At 45.6% G+C, this 14,453-nt stretch overlaps 1 long non-coding RNA gene across 1 annotated transcript in view; it reads right to left on the reverse strand.

Annotated features, from left to right (window-relative positions):
- Nucleotides 1-14,453, reverse strand: part of LOC144781991 (uncharacterized) — a 105,485-nt gene that overhangs the window by 26,922 nt on the left and 64,110 nt on the right. The gene's annotated exons all lie outside the window — the stretch shown is intronic.

Raw genomic sequence — 14,453 nt, forward strand, 5'->3', positions numbered from 1 at the left:
AAGATATCGAATATCAGAGGTACATGGAAGGTTGGATTAGGTCTTTTTGGGAAATCAACTATGGCACTGCTTCTATAGGACAAACTTGGGATTGCTTCAAGGCAGGGGTTAGAGGTGAAACATTGAGTTATGTATTGACAAGGCGTAAGAAGGAGAGGATGAAGGTTGAAGCTATTCGGCAAAAGCTGATTATAGAGGAAGGAAAACTAGTCGCTGCAGTAGGATCTAAATCTAGTTTGGAGCATTTACTACTAAAACTGGTAGCATTAAAGGCAGAAGCTGTAGAAAGCTTTTCTAGAAAGGTGGCAGAGAAATATCTGGCTAAAAAGGAGGAGGCCTACGAGTGCAGTGAAAAAGTGGGTCATATCCTTGCGGTTAAAATCAGACAGCAGAAAGCGGCTGCAGAGATAAAAGAGATACTGGATCCACAGGGGAATACTGTCACAGACCCGGACAGGATAAGAGAGGTTTTTAGAGTATTTTATGAAAAACTGTATGCACGGGAAGATACAGGGGGAACGGTAGAAATTAGTAACTATCTCAAGGATATAGTCCCCACATCTCTCTCAAAGGAAGAAGGAGAAATATTAGAATCTACCTTGCGCTTGGAGGAATTTATTGAAGCACTGGGTAGTTTACCATCAGGAAAGGCTTCTGGTCCGGATCAAATTCCGGTTGAGTTCTATAAAGTATTTCGCGATTGCCTGTTGATCTATATGTATGAGATTATGTTATATGTGCAACAGGGGGGGGGCAACCACCGGAATCATGGGGAGGGGCCGATATAATTGTCATTGCTAAAAAAGGGAAGCCTCCATCTCTCCCTGGCTCTTATAGGCCAATCACACTGATGAATTCAGATGTTAAGATATATTCAAAGATGTTGGCAAAGAGGTTAGCAGGTTGCATTGAACATTTGGTGAGCCCATCACAACATGGCTTTATACCCGGGAGGGGTACTACCCAGCATATTAGGACAGTGATAACCATGATTGACGCAGCAGAGGTAATAGGCGACCCTATTTCAGCACTCTTCCTAGATGCCGAAAAGGCTTTTGATAGGGTCGCCTGGGAATATCTATGGGAGGTTATGAAGTGGTGTGGTATAGGGCCAGGGTATATACTGGCCATTCAAGCCCTATATAAAGATCCGGCTGTAAGAATTAGAGTCAATGGAGGGCATTCAGATCTAGTTTATATACAAAGAGGGACTCGGCAGGGTTGTCCGTCTTCCCCACTGCTTTTTGCTCTATATATCGAGCCACTACTTCGCAAATTGGAGGGAAATCCGGAAATACTGCCCATGTCATTGAATGGCTGCATTGTAAAAACTCTCGCTTATGCTGATGACGTGGCTATACTGACCCCGAATCCGGATATAGCTATGGTGGGAGTAGAAGCAGAGGCGCATGTCTTTGGGCAGGTTTCAGGATATAGCCTAAACAAAACAAAAACCCAGATAATTTTGAATAGTTTTGTAACTAGCATGGACAACAGGGTGGTTAACACTGCAACTTATTTAGGAATTGAGATTTCCACAAATTTGGAGGAGGTAATTGAGCTCAATATGTCTCCACTACTGGCAAAGGTTAAAAGTGATTTGGAAAGAATAAATAACCTGCACTTATCATTGGTTGGATGCACTAATGTGTTGAAAATGACGGTTTTGCCAAAATTTTTGTATTTATTTAGATCAATTCCTTTAATTTTTGAGAATAAATGGTTCAACATGTTGGAGGGTCTAGCTAATAGGTTTATATGGGCCCATGGAAAAACTCGTAGGGCTTATAAATTTATCACTCTACCAAGGGATAGAGGGGGATGGGGTGCACCAGATTTTAGATTATATTACCTTGCTGCGGCTCTCCAGTATATGCAGGGGCTAATAGGAGGAGGCGGTGGGTTATCAAAAACCACTATTATGTCAATTGAAGTCTACGCAGCTGTATTAGGTCAGGATGCAGAAAACTGTTTCCTGTACTATACGGATCTGGGTTACCTTAGAAGACAGGCATATAAGACTCTTAGGGCGGCGCTTAAAATCTGGAGTTCCTTTCTAAAAAAGACAGGTATGGGAAGATTTAATAGATATACTAAAGTATATAAAAATAGATCCTTCCCCGAAGAGATCTTTGCTGATCCAGTAATGGCGGGCTGGGAAGATAAAGGGATACATCAAATTGGGGATTTAAGAAACTCAGTGACGATTGTTCAATTTGAGGATTTGGTAAATATATATAAAATAAATAGAAGGGACTTTTTTAAATACCTTCAGGTTAGGAGTTTTCTAAGAAACAAACAAGGGGGACCGGTGGGTTTTGAACCTAATGACTTGATGGAAGGGATAACCACGGGGGAGGATCACTCCATTAGGTCGATATATGCTTTCTTGTCAAAAAGTAGACCGGACGACCTGGACAACCATAGGGATAAATGGGGGGAGAGATTAGAGATTACTTCCGACTCCTTTAATGAATCCCTGGAATTAGGCCGGTCTATGCTCTGCTCTGCTCCCTTACAATCCCAACACTATAAGACCTTATTCTCATTGTACTACACACCAGCCAGGATTGCGAAATGGGGGGGCACTGAGGGTATTACTTGCCCCAGATGTAACTCCACTGAGGCAGATATTGTCCACATGTTTTCTACATGTCCTCAGTTACATACATTAATTAAAGATATTGAGTACTTTTTGGATAACTCACTAAGGATAAAAATAACCCTTACAGCGAGTTTAATTATGTTAGGAGTTGATGCGGAAAATGTCCTAATGGATCCAAATGATGCAATGTTTTTGTTTATGGTGTCTGCTGTTTTTAGACTAATGTTAGCTAGAGCATGGCTAGACAAGAGTCCCCCATCCATGCAAACATGGTTATCAAATCTTATTTCTATATACAATTTAGAAAAACACATATATGCAAGAAAAGGTAGAATTGGGAGAGCGCGAGGTATTAAAATCTGGGGGCCCCTGGAGAAGTGGAGAGCAGGAATAGGTTGACATGATTTTGTGCTGACTTTCTGATTCTATGGAAATGTTACTATACTTTACATTCTTGCAATGGCTTCCTTCTTTCTAGACTACTTTTTACTTCTTATTGCTTTTACTCTTTCCTTTCATGTTGTGAGATGAACAAAGGTAAGAGAGAAATTTGTAAGAGAGAAATTTGTATATTTTTTCAAAATGTGTGCTCTGATTTTGAAGTATAAAATAAAAATATATAAAAAAAAAAAAAACAGAACTGAATTACTTTTGGGTCGCTTTCCTGCTCTATAAACACTAAGGGGCAGATTTACAAGTCCTGTACGTCACTTTTGCGCCACCGTTGTGTCACTTCTGTGACGCAGCGGCGGTGCCATGCTGCGGGGTATTTACAAAGGGACGCACGTAGTTAGATGCGTCATGTTGTAATGCGTAACATGAAACCTGCGTCAGGTTTCATGTGGGTGTTCTGGCGAAGGGTGGGGGTGTTCCGGCGCCGGAACGCCTCGGAAAAGTGGCTGAGTGAAATCTACAAGATTTCACTCAGTCACTTTTCCGACCCCGCTGCGTCAAAACCTTGCGCCTGCTTTAAGCAGGCGTAGGGCTTGACGCACCATGTTAGACATGGACAGGGTTGGCACAGTGCAGGAGTTGCGTCGCGCCCGCAACACGACTCCAGGTAAATAAAAACGGTTCTCCGTCCACCGTAGTGGTACATAGCTGAGCGCATGCATGTCTCTAAAATAGGCGATGTGTGTCTGCTCACTCTGACAGTGCAGTGACCAACGTCCACAGACTGAAGCTCAACAGACATCCAATAAAAATATATATATATAATTAGCAACACGTAGAGGAACTATGTGGATAGTGGTGTAATTGCATACATCAACTCCACATATGTGATCTGGTGGGTAAAAGGCTTACACTTGAGATGTGGTGGTATCTATTTTTTTTTTTAAGGCATGACAATAACTTACCTCAAGAGAGGCAGCTTCAAGCTCCTTAGGAAAGATGGAGGGTCCTGATCAGATTGGGGGATGCCTTCATAGGAGAGGAGAAAAGAAGGGAAGCCTTTGAGGTCATAGGTAAAAGAAGGTAGCATGTGTCAAAGCTTGCATATATTCCATGCTGCAGGAACAGGAGTGAGTTCCATGTGGTGTCATAAAGATAGCTGTAGAGGACTATATAGATTTATGTAACTTAAATAGCCACAAAAACAAAACCACAACACCAAAAACTGCTGAGTATATTTTCAACTGAGCCTGTTCCAGTTGGAAGTCAAAACCATCATGAGAAATAATTTGTCAGGAAGAGAAAGCAATTAAAAAAGTAATTTAAAAAAAGCACGGTGTATCAGCAGGGGGGGTGGGCTACAAGTATAAAGTTATGAAATTACTCATGGTAAAAGAAATACTACAACAGTAGTGTGCATGCCCCTGATAATTGGCCCTGTGTTTGGTATGGCAGGGAGATTGCCAAACCCAGTATTGACATAGATCAGGCCAAAACTCAGCCTCTAGGTTACTGGTGCCATGATGCATGGTAAGTGCATCCTGCTTATCAACATTAATATGATACGAGAGGTAGAGATAAGAAACATATTGGAATAGCCCGACAAATATTATGCCGTAGGATATGTAAGCTAATTTGTGGTGCCAACATAAGTCAGATCGGGTGATCGTACGTGAAGTGAGCGGGGGCCTGTGGGACATGATGAGCACACACATTTTTGTATTTAATAAAAACAGTTTACCCAACTTTTTGTTAAAGGACAGACATTTCCAGACAAGTCATTTCGACAGTTGATCTGCCTCAGCTGAAATTAAATGGAGGGAGTCTCCTGTGCTGTGAAACTGAGGGAGGAACAGACAGTCAAACAAGAAACAAGCCTTCTTGACAGAGTGCCTGTAAGGAAAGCAAATGTGTGCAACTGGTTAATCTGCAAATGTAAAGGCTGTTTAGAAGCAGGAATTGGCTTCAACTGAGTCACATGCAATTTTGTGATGACGGGGCCCTCTCCCGTAATAAAGCAGGACTGATACGGAGTTGTGTGCAAAGAGAAAATGGCATCCCATCCCAGAGGACTTAGTTGGTGGCGGTCAAGACTTTGTCGTCTCACCTGCCCGCCTCCATTGTCCTGGAAACACTGCAGCTGCAAGACGGCGTCCCTCTCATGTAGGTGCCAGTCATGTGGTTGCGTGTTGCATCTAGATACTAAACGGCTGTTGTGCTACTAATTTGACACCTAAACCCAGCACTCAATAATGGAGGAAAATGGACTGCTGCACATTTAAATAACATGTAAAAGAGCACTCCCAAAAGACGAGGCGCTAAAACAAGACCCAGCACTATATTAAGGAGAGGCAAGAAAACAAACTCAGGTTCATTTAAAGTGACACGCACATATTTATTGATTCAATACTTTGAAAAGTAAGGCAAAATATATTGGTTAGTGTAGACTCCCAAATATCAAGTAACTTAAGTCCAAAACCAGAATAACAGGTAGCATATATACATGTAGCAAATAAACTTAGAATGTATATACACAAAGTAAGTAACACCTCACCGATTGTTCCCTCTACATCCTTGCAAACTCAAGCTGGGGAGCCCGTTGGCAGCCAGGAAAGACTCGTGATCGGGACTCATATCCAGACTCATATCCAGATTCTTCTTGTGATGGAATATCTATCCCACAAGTGAGCTCCAATCCGCCTGTCAACATTCTCCGCCTTTAATACCTTTTAATCAATCCGAGGAGATAGTTCTAGAAAGCTCGCCCCCTTTCTTCTGTTATGAAAAACCCAGCTGGCCGTACTAGTCTGTGTCAAGGTCAAGACAGAAGCTGGCCAGGCTCCTGTATTTTGACTCCGAGACAAAGCTGTACATTCCACACATTCCCTGAAAGGTACCAAACATGCATCCCACACAACATGTTCCAGTTCAATCTGATCGGCGAGGAGCAAAAACAAGTGAAGAGCAAACACATTCCCTCCCCACTTTGCAGCTACGTGCAAGCACAGAAAATGGAGTCTGTTACATAAGATGGAGTCAGCACAGAAAATTGAGTCAATCATACAAAATGGAGCCAATGGTCAATATATCATTCTTAATAGCATTACAACGGCTTCCCTGTATGATGGGCGGCCAGTTTGGAGGCTATGTTGGTGGTGAGAATGTATGTCATTTCATGAAGTCATTTATTATTTGACAACCAAAATATGGTGAACCGAAGTAGATGTAAAAATAACAAATACTAAATATATAACAATTTATATATCTGCTTTCAGGGCAGGCATTGCTGCATCATGGGTTTATAATGGGAACCAGGTCAGAGCAAATCATAATGATGGAAATGGTTGCAGAGTGTGGAGGCCATACATGGAATGGTTGAGGTTTTCAGTGATGTGGGTTGGGGAGAGCCAAGTAGTGTGGTCTCCAAGCACAACAGACACGAGTTAGAAATGTCATCAGGAAGTGCCCTAATAGTAGGGACAGGGGTTTAACAAAGGTTTCCTAGTGTGGGTGTGTTAGAAATGGGATTTCTGTTTGGCTAGGGCAGGTGCCTAAGCCAGGCAGAAACCATCACTCTAGACAGGGCAAGGGAGTTACATGCTGAAGATAACCTCTGCTCACCCCTTGGAAGCTTGGCACGAGCAGTCAGGCTTATCCCAGCAGCAATGTGTAAAGTGTTTGCGCAACACACTCAAACAGCAGTGACACACTAGTCACACCATAAAAGAAACTTTACACAAGGTTGTATAAAAAAATAGCCTTTGTATTAATTATAAAACACATCAGAGCATAGTCACATATATACACTGTGACACCTGGCACTAGGTATTACTTTACAGGGATTACATTCAGGACAGGGTCAATCGGGCCACTGTCAGAACCATTAGAACACACAACTAGTGAAGCATACAACCAGTAACTACTGGTAAATCACTGTACTTAGCAAACCACATTATGCATAAATCACATTATGCATTCACATTAGGCATAAATCAGCAGTGCGCCACAGTAACACTGGTAAGGTGCACACATCACCTTAGGGCCTTGCGCCCCCCCCCCCCCAAGAGTACAAGGTGATCCCAGGCCAACTGGCCTTCCTCGGGGGCCCGTCTGAGGCTGTTCCATAATGGCCTTGTCCCGCAAAGTCAGGCCTCAATGAGCACTGCAGCAGGGTACGGGCCCCAACAGGCCGGTACTAAAAATGGGGTCAAGGGTGTAGCTCACCCGTGCCTCCTTATGAGACCAACATACGCCCCACGTTACAGCTGCTGCGAGCTGGTGGTACAGCTGTGTAAATTGCACCAAGCATCAACAGTGCCTTGGGAGCCCCACTTACCGGGACTCCTCTTGGTTGGAGAGTAGAAGGCCCCCACAGTGTGCCCTCCCAGCCCCACTCACCGGGGCTTCTCCTTCATGGCAGGTAACAGCTTCACTGCTGTAGAACATGGAGCAAGGTCTCCGTCGCACCTCCACTCTTTGCGGCCCTGCCCACAATCAGGCAACCTTTGTCTGTCTTCCGGCCTCCAGAGCAGCTTCCTCTCTCAGGGCGAAGCGGACTGGATTCTAGAGCTCCTTGTGAATCCTGCTGCCGTCCTCTCTTCTCAGTGAAAGTAGGGAAACAGGGAAGACCCCGCAGTAGGGAGCTCGCAAGGCTCTGTAATCGTTCTGGCCAACGGATGGGGCTCTCACCGGTACATGGAAGTCCCGCCCACCTTCAGGCACAGCTTGCCTGACGTCCACCCTTAGCCGTACTTCCTCCGGCCAGCCCCCAACCAGGCCGCAACAGCCTAACATCCTCCTTGGGGCCATGGACACCCACGAAGGCGAGGTAGGCTCCCACTCCACCGTGCTGATTGGGGCAGCCCCTGCCTGACTCCCGGTGGGCCGTCCCTCCTCCAGGCAACTCGGGGGAAACCCAACGCTGGGATTCCTCCGGAGCAATTTCCTGCACAGCGCTTTCGAATTCAGAGACCCCTGGGGCATTCTTCACGCCTTGGGGCTGTGTGGGCCCCCTTCTGGGGCTGCGGTCACCTTGGGGAGGGGAGCGCAGCCCACGCTGCATGGCACAAGCGCTCCTCCCATCTTCTTGCACAAGGCAAATAACCCTGAAGAGCACACGAGGTGCTAAGTCCTAAATTCAGGGGGGCAGAGCTGGGCACAGGCAGGCCAGCACATAGGGACCCCCAGGAAGCAGCAGCTGGGTCCCATGCTGGTTCCTCCTTGCCCAGCAGTCCTTCAGCTTCCTGCAGGTCAGCACAAAGTTCTCTCCTTTTTCATGAGATCACAGCCCCAATACTTATTCCAGCTATGTTCTTACTTCTCCTGACACAGCTCTCTGTGCCCGGTCCAAACCAGTTCTCAGGGGAACTCGAACATTTGTTTACAGTGCACAACAGTCCCCATTGACAGTGTATGTCCTAGCCCCAAACACACCACAGGGGGCGGAGCCAGCATTGTACAAAGCAAGCACAGACCTATTCAGGGCCAGGGACTACTCCTCCCACTACTCCAAATCCAGATCTGCCTATTCAGCCTTGCGCTGACTCGCCCAGTCCCTCTGGAGCCACTGCACCTCCCCAGTCTCTGTCACTACAGAGCCAGACATGCAATACACAACGGGCAGGCACAAAGACACATAGCACACAGAAATGGCCACTTCTAAAAGTGGCATTTCCAAAATAGTGACAATAAATCTGCGCACACCACCACGCAGCATTTATCACGACTATTCCAAACTTACCAAACTTGATCACGCTGCTCCTCTCATATCAGGAATTAGCACTGAAACACATATCAGGTAATCCCCAATGCATTCCTATGAGTGGGCAGTTTCACAGTAGTGAGAAACTAAAATGTCTGTTTGTCACTACCAGGACATGCCACACAGTTAACGCACGTGTCCTACCTTTTACCTACATTGCACCCTGCCAATACGGCTAGCTCAGGTCTACCTTAGGGGTGACTGTTATGTAGTAAAAGGGGAGTCACAGACATGGCAACCAGCTTTTGTGCAATGTCACAGCAGCAGTACACTGTGCGCGCAGGACCTGCAATGGCAGAGGCCAGAGACAGGTTTGAAAGGCTACTTTGGTGGGTGGCGCAGGCAGCGCTGCAAGCCCACCAGTAGCATTTAATTTACTGGTCCTGAAAATCTGAGATACCACTTTACAAGGGACTGATAGGTAAATTAAATACACTAAACAGGTGTAGACCAATCTTACCATGTTTTACAATAGAGAGCACATGCACTTGACACTGAACAGCAGCGATAAAGTGCCCAGAGTCCTAAAACCATCAACACCAGGTCAGAGAAAATACCAGGAGGAAGGCAGAAATTCAGGATGACCCGGCAAAAAGGGCCAAGTCCAACAGGATGTTAACATGATTGCTATGTGTGGCCAGGAGTGCCGGTGTCCAGCCCAGCTGATACTGTCAGAGGTAGACAAGAGTACACACCAGTCAGTGTGGCCCCTCACGGCCCCATAGGAATATGCCCCAGAGTACAGGAACCCACAGAAAGGTACTGGGTGTGTACCAGCAAGATGGTGTGCTGCAGAGCGTGATCAGGTATTCAACTCGTCCACGGAATATCATGGTTCAGGCCTGTGCCGCCCGGTTTTGGGATGTGGAGGCACGAAACATGTTGACCACTCTACAATAAAAGCTGTCCTGGTACTTTAAGACCGCATGATAGCACCACTGCTTTTATTTAGACCGAGTATAAAACTTCCTCTATAAAACTTTGTTTGTAGGATACCTGAGCCTATTTTATTCACCACTCACTTACATCACTAGTTACACTGTTAAGTTAGCCTTCTCACACACATTCGTCAGCACAGCAATTTCGGATAAATAAATCTCAGACAAAGAGCCCCCAGGCCCGTCAGGCATTGCAGCGCTGGCCTGACAAGGAGAACCCAATGATGAAGCTTGACACCCTAGGAGGTGTGTGAGGGTACCAAGATCTGAACTACAGGTCTTCCTGCGACAGGACAATCAGCCACATGGGTCAACTTTTTCGTGACCAGTTTGGCTTAGGAGGAACTACCCCGACCCTGATATCTATTGATCTGTCTCCTGGGAGGAGCTTGGGTGTAGGACCTCATTAAAATATTTTGTTCTTCCTTCCTTCTTTAGATTTTGAGCACTTTCAGTTACCCCAGAAGGCATCATCTTACGAGGGTCGAGAATTGTCATTCCAGAGAGTCTGAGACAAGAAGTTATTGAACTGGCCCAAGAGAGACATCATGGAGTTGTTGCTAAAAGCATGTATGGGAGAAGATTTCAATTCATTTCTATGGATCCCTTGACAATGGACATCATCTACTAGTTATTGCTGATGAAATTTCCTGCTGTCCTCTTGTGGAAGATCTGTTGTCAAGTATTTATGGCAGAGTCACTGTTTCATTAGAAAATATCTTTGCAACATGGAGTGTTCTTCGGTTTTGAAATCTGACAATGGCCCGCCGTTCAGATGTCGAGAATGTAAAGGTTTTCCATTTATCTATATGTTAAGCAACAGAAAAGCACACCTCTTGGCCATATGCTAATGATGTCGTAGTAGAGAGATTTATGAGCACCCTCAAGAAGACCATTCAGCGGGCTGCGTTGGAAAATCTTGTTCTCAAATCAGTTCTTCAGTTTACCCTCTGTGCCTACAGGTCAAATCTTCTTCTACCGTGAGCGAAAGCCCTGCCACCTTAATGTTTGAGGGAATGATAGGAACCAAATTGCCATAATGGATCTATGAGAGATCTATTGACATTGATAAACTTAGTGCCACTGATTCATTTCACAAATGCAAAATGAGACCTATTGTTAGAAATAGGGGTCTATTGTTGGCAGCGGTAGGTACCTATGTCCAAGTGGGGACCCTTCCCCCTAATCAGGACAAGGGAGTTACACTCCTAAAATAACCCCTGCTCACCCCGCTTGGTAGCTTGGCAAGAGCAGGCAGACTTATCTTAGAGGCACTGTGTAAAACATTTGCACATAACCAGCAGTAATACAGTGTGAGCACTACAATGGGACACCACATCAGTTTAGAAAAATACCCAATATTTTTATATACTCAAGACAAGACCAAAAACGATAAAAATCTACAATACAGTATTTAGAAATCTTCAGTTATCAAAATAACCATGAAAAGCAGCTCTTCTGGGGCTATCACGGAATCATGAACAACAAATCTATACAGTTCTGGCTGATTGCAGCATTGCGAGCCACCTACGGTGTTGGGAAGACCCGCAAAACTGTACCTTTAGAAATGCAGGGCATCGGCGACCTCTCACTGAGCTTCTGAAAGCACGGCGTCTGCAGGCATAGGTTCAGGAAGTTGGTGCAGTAGTCGTCGGGACCTTGAAGTCGCACGCGTTGCAGATCGCACTCCTCGCGGTTGAATTCAGGAGCGCTGGTGTCGGCAGGCGTCGGGTGCTGCTGTGCGAAGTGCATCGGGTGATGCCCTCAGGTCATGGTGCGAGCAGCGGCTTGGCGTCGGGGCCAGATGGAGGCGTCAGTGAGACCAGGGTCACGGTGCAAAGTGATGAGGTGCTCGTCACGGTGCTGGCAGGACACTGTGCAGGCAGCGTCGTCGTCATTGATGAAGCACTGTCGTCAGCTGACAAACTGGAGTCGATGGCGCCGGCGTCGGTAGGCCCAGACTGCAGTGTGGGATGAGGGTGGTGCGTCGTGTAACTTTACAAGTGGTGCCCTCAAACCAAGGTGCAGAAGCGGCATCGATTTCGGCATGGAGCGGCGACATCAGGAATTCCAAGGCGGCGTCGTGAAGCGAGGCAATGTGAGTGCGGTGCCCACAGGTCGCGGTGCGAGCAGCGGCTCAGTGGCGGCATCAGCAGGCGTCCTCGTTGAGACCAGGGTCACGGTGTGGTGTTACGGCTGTGCCCTCTGCAGTGCCTTTAGGACAAAGAGTCAGCAGCATCATCATAGACGTCATCGGGTTGCTTTTTCTTTTGTTACAGCACAAAACACACAGTCCCGAGTACTGAGGGCAGAAGAACTTGAAGTCTTTGCTGTTCCTGAGACTTCTTGAACAGGGAGCAAGCTCTACCTTAAGCCCTTGGAGAAACTCACAAAGGTAGAATGCAGAAAGTTCAGTCCAGTCCTTTCACTGCCCAAGACAGAAGTAGCCACTGCAGGCCAACACAGCAAAGCACTCAGCAAAGTGATAGTTCTTCCTCACATCTTCTCCAGATCTTCTTGGCAGCCTTCGTGGTCCAAAAGAGTTCTAAAGTTCAGGGATTTGGGATCCGCTTTTTATATCCCAAAATCCTTTGTCCTCTCAGGCAGAGTGTCTGTGCCCAGCCAGTACCAGTTCTGCCCTCTCTGGCGTGGCTTCCTGGCAGGAGGGAAGGACGGCATTGTCAGAGGCAGACCAGGCCCATTCAGGTGAAAAGAAATCTCCTCCCCTACTCTAAATGCAGCCCAGGTCTCTTCAGCTCTTTCCTGACACACTTAGACTAACTGGAGCCACTGCTGCTCCCCAGCCCCTGTCATCTAAAACCCAGACAGTCAATCCACAAACACAGCAGAGGCCTGCTGGATGGCTGAGCAAGAAAATACTTACTTTCTAAAAGTGGTATTTTCAAACCCAGAATGTAAAAATCACCTTCACTAAATAATGCATCTTTAGATTATGAGTTCAGGCATACTAAACTTTATTTTCCTACCTAATTCCCAGTGCCAGTTATGTTTATAAGATGTTATAAACAACTCCTCATTCGGTCCTATGGGAAACAGATAGCCTTAACATAGTGAAAAACGAAAATGGTAATTCAATATCAGGACATGCCACACATACCATGGCATGTCCTACCTTTCACATACACTGTACCCTGCCCACAGGGGTACCCTGGGCCTACCTTAGGGGTGACTGACATGTAAGAAAAGAGAAGGTTAGGGCCTGGCAAGTGGGTGCACTTGCCAAGTCGACATGTCAGTACCAGACTGCGCACAGGCTCTGCAATGGCAGGCCAGAGTTACATTTACAGGCTGTTTGGATGGGTGGCAAAATCCAGTGCTGCAGCCCACTAACAGCATTTGATGTACAGACCCGGGAACACTCAGTGCACTTTAATAGGGACTGATACATAAATCAAATAGGCTAATCATGAAAACACCAATCCATAACACATTTTACAACAGGAGCACTTGCACTTTACCACTGATCAGCAGTGAGAAAAGTGCACAGAAACACTAATCCAGCAGAAACAGAGTCAAAACCGGAGGTCAGAAAACAAAAACTCAGAGAGAACATGCCTAAAGATGACAAGTCCAACACCTATGCAGACAGACGGCGCTTTATTCGGAGCACTGTGTTCAAAAGAAGAGGTCAAGTTATGATCAGGCAGAAACTGAAAAGCAAGCCTGATTGTCTTTTTGATCCTGACCCACTGACAATGGGACTAGTAAAGGACACATGATGACCTGGAAAGTTCATTATGCGAGATTCTTCACATTTCAAAGCATCTGGGGAGAATAGTTGGCCTAACGGCTAGGGTGGTCAACATTGAATCTGGGGAACTGGGTTTGAGTCCCGGCAATGACACTGAACATCTTGTGATGCTGGGCAAATCACCAAATCTCCCTCAGCCTAAGAAAAATGAATGTGTCCTCATGTAATGCAACTGGTGCTATTTAAAGCACTCTGATACCCAATTTGGGTCAAGTTCGCGCTATATAAAACTCTGTTAAATAAATAAAAGAAATCTGCCGTGAAATTCACCAGCTATAGATGTCAGAAGTGAGACATACCTACCTTAGAATCCGGAGAGCCCAACTACCATACCAATGACTCTGTGAACAGTGCCAGTCATGGACACGTCTCCTGTATCTCCGCAACCTCACAAGACCTGATATGGGCGATTGATTTGAGCACCAAAATGACTTATTGAAGAATTGTGATGTACTTTTTATTTAACAATGTGTTAGATGTAGTGTCTTGTGAGTTTGACCCTTTTGGCTCCTGAAGGACTCCTTAAAACAGTGGTGTGTGGGTGAAAGAATTTGTGATGTAGAATGTTGACTTAACGGTTTCACACTGAGAAATAAAGAGGTGTAATACCTAGCTTCCTGTGAGGTGTGATCATTTGCATGTAACCGGGTTGGGGGGGATGTTACACATTACACATAGTATAAGACAGTGTCATATAGTTACTGCTTATCTATATATTGTGTTAAGTTAGCGTGGGCTTATTAAATGTTTAAACGCCATTTTTCCTTTTGCTGCTTCTGCACACGACACTTAATTGTTGATTTAGCTTTCAACCTACAAGAGCGTTGTGATTTACATGAGAATAATATGTTATTGCTCTGATATCAGCTTTGCTTAGTAAACTATGTCTGTACAGAGAGTGCTGAAGTTTCAAGGATAACTCGACACAGAATTGTTGTGAGGTCTGATCTCCGCACCTTCATAGACATAACATAAGTGCAGCTC

Source organism: Lissotriton helveticus, chromosome 9 (genome assembly GCF_964261635.1).
Source record: "Lissotriton helveticus chromosome 9, aLisHel1.1, whole genome shotgun sequence".
Taxonomy (NCBI): Eukaryota; Metazoa; Chordata; class Amphibia; order Caudata; family Salamandridae; genus Lissotriton; species Lissotriton helveticus.